The 7,614-nt window shown below is 40.1% G+C and overlaps 1 long non-coding RNA gene and 1 pseudogene across 3 annotated transcripts in view; one reads left to right on the top strand and one right to left on the bottom strand.

The window, feature by feature from the left end:
* Nucleotides 1-6,165, top strand: part of LOC143434611 (uncharacterized) — a 215,761-nt gene extending 209,596 nt beyond the window's left edge. For all 3 annotated transcript variants that reach the window (XR_013104231.1, XR_013104229.1, XR_013104230.1), the window contains one exon: nucleotides 5,905-6,165. This is a non-coding gene — a long non-coding RNA (uncharacterized LOC143434611). The remainder of the gene's footprint in view (nucleotides 1-5,904) is intronic.
* Nucleotides 6,166-6,675: 510 nt separating this feature from the next.
* On the bottom strand, nucleotides 6,676-7,173 carry LOC117721797 (large ribosomal subunit protein eL21 pseudogene; annotated as a pseudogene).
* Between the last annotated feature and the right edge of the window lie 441 nt (nucleotides 7,174-7,614).

The following is a 7,614-nucleotide window of genomic DNA, read 5'->3' on the forward strand; positions in this document are numbered from 1 at the left end:
TTCAATATCTCTAAACTGGTGCATTTGAACCTAGGTCTTTGTCTAAAAATATAACTGAAGCCTATATTGTTGGGTCATTGAACTTCCACAGGACCAAAGGCCTCCCCTCCCATTGATGCCAGACAAGGCAATCCTCTACTTCATATGAATCTGGATCCATGGGTTTCTCCATGTGTACTCTTTGGTTGGTGGTTTAGTCCCTGGAAGCTCTGGGGGTCTGGTTGGTTGATATTGTTGTTCTTCCTATGGGGTTGCAAACCCCTTCAGCTCCTTTCGTCCTTCTCCTAACTGAAAGGCAGTGGCAGAGCCTGACCAATACAGATGCAGATGCACGCAGCCCTAAATCTTCTTAAAACACACACATACAAATCCTGCACACTGATTTTCCGGGATCTGGATTTTGCTAGACAGTAGATGTACACTGGCATTCACATATTTAAAGCCTTACGTAATGATTCTATTGTTTAACTAAGTCTCTGGACCAAGTTATAAGTCATAGGTAAATTTAGGATGCTATCTCTGGCAAATTAAATCTAATAAGATGTAGCAGAGAGTAGGCTGCCATTGCCAGAAGAAAAATAAAAGGTTAAAATGAGATTTCAGACAAAACCAGAGGAGAAAACAATTGCTTATATAGACAGCTCTCATAGACTATCAGTCGATCAGCTAGCAATATACCAGTTCTGCACATGGTGTAAAGGTTGACTCTTCTCGGGTTAAGAGGAGGCTAACTCCAAACTTCCACAGTAGGCTCATACTCAAGCTCACTCATGAAAGGAGTGAATTGGCCAGAGCCAGGCTGACTACATGACAGGCTGCAAACTAGCAGTTTAGGAGACCAGGCTTGAATCTTTATTTCCCAGAACTGGGCAAGTCAGTTACTGGAAAAACCTCAGCCTTAGGTCAAGAGGTATCCCATCCCAGCTTGTGAAAGGACAGTTAGCCAAGCTTACAGCCAAGAAGTAAAAAGCTACCCATTCTTGGCATGAAGCAATAATAGTTTGAATCGTAACATCACTCAGACCCTCAGAGACAGAACCCACCAATCAAGATACAGATTAACCCCCCACCCCAATGTTCCTCTTTTTGGTTTTAAAACTGAATCTGAGAATTCCATCGGGGTCCTTCCATCTTGAAGGAATTGGGTCCCTGTATGCAGGAATAACTGCTCTTCGCCTCTGCATACTATTTGCGTCGCCATTCTTCAGTGATTCACGGACTCTGACACCCACAGCTGCTTTGCCTCACAGAGGTTCCTCTGGCTCCATAGCTAAGACAAAGGCTGCTGTGAAGATCCAGCTCCTGGACACTTGGTATTCTTTGATCTCGTAGTTTGCTAGTTAGTCTTCAGTTTAATGTTCTTCCAACTGAGCTATTATGGCCCGAAGTTTGCTTATCTCCAAACCACCTTTAGCATAACACAATAATTTCAGGCTTCCCAAATGGACGAATCCCTGTGTTTTAAAGAGCTTATGGACCTTTTATGAGTCATGTGTTACTTTGGAAAAAAAAAAAAACAACTACGCAAGAAACAACTAAAACGGCAGAAAGTTAAATGTAATTGGCAGAATGATCTATTAAAAAACCCACATTATGACATTAAATAAACACAAAATAATCATCTGTGGCACAATTAAAAATATAACTAGCCTTTGTCCAGTCTTCTGGCACAAGGAAGCAAAACAGTTGGGATTTCCTTGATAATAGGAGCTCAGGGAGAGGTAAACATCTAGTTAGTCTGTCTGTTTCTCTGGATAGTTTATCATGTGGGTTCCAAAGGAATGCCTTATCTAAAGTAGGCTAGGATAGAGCAATGAGCTAGCGGCGGTAAGATGGATAGAAAGATCTGTGGACTGGCCTGGAAGATGGGAGCAGAGAGAAAGAGGCTACAGTAGGTGGTCTGTAAGCTAGCATGAGACTCAGGGTTTGTACCTGTAAAAGCTAGGGGAAGAGGTGAAGGTCTACTGTTAGCCTCCCTACTTCTCCGACTGAAGTGCTGTAATACAACAAAGTCAGTTAAAAAAAAAAAATCCTTAAAAATAATCGCAATTTGCTCTCCAGAAAAACATCTGAGAGACTTATAATAGTGACTGTGCCAACTTTATTTAATAAAGTAATGGGTTGTTAACTGGAACGATTTATTTTTCAAAGACAAACAAAATCTTTGCTATGTGAATTGGAAGTAATTTTTTGTAGTATGTGAAACATCTCAAAGTTAAGGTGTTTCAGGTTCTATAGGCTTTTACTGGTTAACAAGGCTATTGGGCTACTGAAGCTTATATGAGTTACTGTCAGTAGCATTTGACAAATTGAGTGAGTGCAAGCATAAAATTGATGAAATACGAACTATGCTTAGGAGCCCAGTGAACAGATCTGGCTACTTTTTTATTAATTATTTTGTGATTGATTCTCTTGGATGTATTAACTTAAACACCATAAATATGGGCAGAATAAAACTTTAGAAGTCCTTTCCTTTGGCTTAATTTTTTTTTAAGCTATTCTAGAAGTACAGTGTCAGAACTGAGATTTTTGGGACAATCTTCATGGGAGTGTAAAGCCCATCTTCTGGGCAGGATCAACAACTTTGCACCTGCATTAAACTTTCTAAATCTTTATAGCTGTTTGCCATCTATAATGAATAGAACAAGCTATCACTCTGGAAAGTAACAACATGAAAGAGTATTGGTAAATAAAGCTCACTATGAAATTTGAATTTCAAACTGCACAAGAATTTTTTTTGAGGAGAATTTATTTAATTTTATTTCCATGCTTCTAAGAAGCATGGTTGTTTTCTTTTAAATCTGTTCTGTCTATTTGTTTATGTAACAATATTGTCTGTGTTTACATGAGTCAAATGAAAATCCCCCATTCGAAAACTGAAATAAATTGGAAACCCTTTGGATTTCGGCTGTTAGCTGAGAATGTTTTTTTTCCCCCTCTGGCTTGATGATATAGTATGCTAGACATATTGGGCTAAATTGACATAAACATTTTGCTTTATATACCTAACCACCTCACTTCTGGTCTTTCCTTCAATGCTATAATTTTCTGACTCTCTGTAAACATATAATTCACAATAAAGCATAAAGTCATGAATCAAAACTATAAAATTAGACAGGAGCGGCCAGGGGCACATTCATCTCACATAGGCACAGGGGTCTAGCAGAAAGCACATGAGAATTGATTGAAACTTAGTTCCCACATGTATTAGCTGCAATGTGAATCATAAGTAAGTATGTGTACCTTTTTTTATTTTCCTCTTCAGACAACATGTAACTAGAAATGCATTAAATCAGCGATTGCTCTAAGATCTAATGTTGTTATAATATATTAGCTAAAATTGTAAAAACAAAAATTTAGTTGCCTTTTTATCACATCATATGAAATAGATGATATTATTATCCCCATTTTATAACTAAAATGGAAGTTGAAGAAAAGCAACCTTAAGGCACTCATCAATATACTCATGACAAGAATAAAGGACTTAAGCTTGGGCAGTTGGAATCAATGCCCCATTCTAGCCTCTGACAAGATCATCCTCAACACTCTTTGTCCAAAGTAATAACAAATTCTCATCTTATTTATTTTTCACTCTAGTATGCTCATATTTTATTGCTATAATTAGTTCTATTTTTTTGTGAGGCAAGCCCACTAGATACTATTACATGGATACTCTTAGAACTATAAAAAAGTCTTTTATTTATTTATTTATTTATTTATTTATTGCCAGCCAGCAGCAACACAAGAGCTTGGCCAAATCATGCTGCCCTAAGAATACACTTCCATTGTCTTTTATGCACAAAAGACATATCCTGGTTGTCCCACTTCAGAAGCAGAAATATTGAAGCCAAAAAGAAAGACTAATACATTTTTGGACTTGCCTAGAACTATGGACTAGATCTTTGATGGATTGAGTCTTTGTCCTGTTTTGACAAGGCTTGAGGACTACATGCTGGGTTTTAAGGTCAGAGTGGTGTCTTTAACGTGTGTCATTTGTGCTAATGTCTGAAGATCTATTACATTTACCACAAGTTCTATGGGCATAGGTCTTGGGCAGGGGGTTATATTGTACTCTTATAACTAGCAATTTAATTGTATTTAGTCTTTGTTTTATATACTGAAGTTGAGCAAGTAAAGTCTTATCAGGAGAGCTAGGAGCAAAAGATTAATGGCCCACCATTGGCCATAAGTAATTAAGCAGGGAGACTAGGGAAATAAGGATTGGTACCAATTGTTAGAATTTTGGTATCTCTGTTCTCTTTCATTGAGGTTATTTCTGAATATAGATAAACTTTCTCTAATTATCCCTGACCAGTTGGCATAGAAGCAACAAGTTTCTTCCAGTGCCATACTGAGACCTTTTAGCTTCATGAAGAGGAGGTCCAGTCCTCAGTATTTCAGAAAAACAACCCATGCTAAGGAGTATACCTGAGCTTACAGACAGGAAAATGTATTTTCCAGATGCCCCAGGTCTTTGTCTCCTTGAACACTCACTGAGTTCCTTAAGGTTTTCATCCCTCTAGAGTTAGGACTGAAATTTCAACTGCAGTGGAACCCATGATACATGTCTCAAACAAAGGGGGTTAGGGGTATCAAGATGAGGCTGGTCTCCATATACTGGGAAACACAGAATCTAGATTTAGGTGGGCCCTAAAATTTTATCCACTATGGATGAACACCTGTCATATGACATACACAAAGGAGTGGGCTCTCCTCCTGTGCAAACAATTCAGAAGATGTACACTCAGTAAACGTGTTAGTATAAGCAAAGTAGGGTTGTCTCTGGGGCCTATAAACACACCTAATCATGATTCCTGAAGTTAATCTGCTCTGTATGGCCACAGGAATCTGTATAAGGGAGCTACTGAGAAGGTATCTTTGTGGCATTAAGCATGCACCATTTCCATGAAGGCCCCTCAGGATGGGGTCACACCTTCCTGATGTAGGTGTACTTAGGCCTTAGGGAGGAAATGACATGGAGCTGGCCCAATTTTTGACAGCATGAAGGATTATTTAATTAAAGTTCCTTTAAGATCTTTGTCATCCTTTTTACCTGTACTGGGTTTTGTAGCCAATAGACACCTTGTAGTTTCCAGTCAACATGCATGGCCTTTGGATTTGAAGAAACTTTTGCTGCAACAGATTCAGGTGACTTTCTGTAATTTCTTGTTTAAGGGGGAGGCAACAGGAGCAGAACTAGACATGGGAAAAGTTCATGTCTCAGGATGAACATGCCCTAGGAACTGTTCGTTTTCTTCTCTACTTACCCAAAGGGAATCTGAGAATCCCAGTGTCCCAGCATCTCAGTTTCTGGGATACTTGCTGGCACCTCTAGATAATGTAAGGTAAGCCCAACAGAGCCACCATATGGATATTCTTAAAGCCAAAAAGGAAAGTATTGCTAGCCAGTGGCTACATGGGGAACTTATGCAAATCACACACCTCCAACCTTATAGTCCTTTGTCATTTGTGCCTCCAAACCACATCCTGACTGTCATACTCAGCTGGGCAAGAAGTGAGATAAAAAAAAAAAAAAGTGAAAAAGCACAGCTAGAACAATTGAGAACTTACGTGGAGTGGTAGACTTGTTTCCATTTCGCCAGGTTTGGGTTCATTTGCTTCATTTTAAGGTCAGAATAGTGCCTTATGATTGTACTAGTTGTGTTAAGTTCCAGCGGATTGCTACAATATGAATTCAGAATTAATAGAGATTGCTGTGTAAAAATTTTATAGCCAAATTTTAAAATTTTATATAAAATTTATATAAATTTATAAAATTTATATAAAATTATAAAATTTTATAGCCAAATTATAATTCCATTGTGTCTCCATTCTAAGGTTTCTTTTTTTCTTTCTTTCATACTGTCTGTGTTCGTTATGTTTTGTCAACTTTACACAAATCAGAGTCACCAGAGAAGAGGGATCCTAAAAATTACGTTGGAAGCCAACACCTAGCAGAAAGCGGCTATCATCTTTGCAGCCATCTCGGGCCACATACTCTGTCAAGAGACCTGGTTTCAACAGCCCACAACAGCACATCTTGTTTTTCTTGTTTTGTTGTTTAGTGGCCCCAGCTGCAAGGCACACGTGGTAAAGTGTCTTCAGCTGCATTCCCCTGATTGTGCTTACCCATGATTTCCTTTCAATAAATGAGACTTGATCAGACTCTGTCTTGTCTTCATTTTTCGAGTCTTTTGTCCTTCCATCCTCCTCCTCCTCCTCCTCCTCCTCCTCCTCCTCCTCCTCCTCCTCCTCCTCCTCCTCCTCCTCCTCCTCCTCCTCCTCTCTCTCTCTCTCTCTCTCTCTCTCTCTCTCTCTCTCTCTCTCTCTCTCTCCCTCCCTCCCCCTCCCTCCCTCCCTCCTCCCTCTCTCTGTCTCTCTGTCTCTCTGTCTCTGTCTCTCTCTCTCTCTCTCTCTCTCTCTCTCTCTCTCTCTCTCTCTCTCTCTCTTCCTAGATAGACCCTGTTGACTGACCCGCATGGACCGAATCACCTGGCCCTCAACGTGGGTCAGTGCGGGCCGGGTCAATTACCTCTATCAAATGGACCCGTGGGTATTTTCTTTTTCTTTCTTTTCTTTCTTTCTTTCTTTCTTTCTTTCTTTCTTTCTTTCTTTCTTTCTTTTTTTTTTTTTTAATAATGAAAAGCTCTGCAGTCAGGTCCTTTATTTCTCTTTCTCTTTTGCACACTAGGCCATGAACTCGTATGGAATGGGCTCCAGCAGCTCAGGCTCTTTCCCGTTTGTCCTCACAAAGTGTGCTTCTCTGGGTGGTGCAGGCTGGCGCTTCAGCTGAACCCAGGTGCCCTTCTCCTTGGCCTCCTTCTTCTTCTGGTCATTCTCCTTCACCCACTTCAGGAAGCTGTCTCTGCTCTTCGAGTGCTTGATGTGCTCAATCCGCACGTTGATCCTCTTGGCCAGAATCTTGCCCTTAACTTGCTTGTTTACAATGATGCCCACGGCATGCTGGGTGACAGTGTAGACTCTTCCGGTTTTGCCGTGGTAACACTTGTGGGGCATTCTTTTTTGAACAGTACCCATTCCCTTGATGTCTACAATGTCACCCTTCTTGTGAATTCGCATATATGTGGCCAAAGGAACAACTCCATGTTTCCTAAAAGGCCTAGAGAACATATACCGGGTGCCTCTCCTCTTTCCCTTTGTGTTCGTCATTTTGGCGAACTTTCCAGTTAACTGGGGGCTGCCACGCCCGTGGGTATTTTCTTAATTGCCAGTTGACGTAGTGGGAACAAGCTCACTGTGGATGATGCCATTTCTCAAGAAGTTGGCCTGGGTTGTATAAGAATAGAAGCTGAGCAAGCCAGTAAAGAGCTTTCTTCCATGATTTTACCTCAGTTCTCACCTCTAGGTTTCTATCTTGTGTCCAGGCTTGCTTCAATGATTCACTACACCCTGTAAACGGAAGTAGACTTTTTTCTCCCCAAGTTGCTTTTGATCAGTGCTTAAGTACAGCAACAGAAAATAACCAAAACAGTAGCCTAATGTAGAGAATTAAGCAAAAGAAAAATTTGCCATCTAAGTCTAATTATGTTATTGATCAAATGCAATGTCGGGGAAATGTACAATTTAGAGGGAATATAAAAACGATAAGCCCAA

The sequence above is a fragment of the Arvicanthis niloticus genome, chromosome 16 (assembly GCF_011762505.2).
Source record: "Arvicanthis niloticus isolate mArvNil1 chromosome 16, mArvNil1.pat.X, whole genome shotgun sequence".
Lineage (NCBI taxonomy): Eukaryota > Metazoa > Chordata > Mammalia > Rodentia > Muridae > Arvicanthis > Arvicanthis niloticus.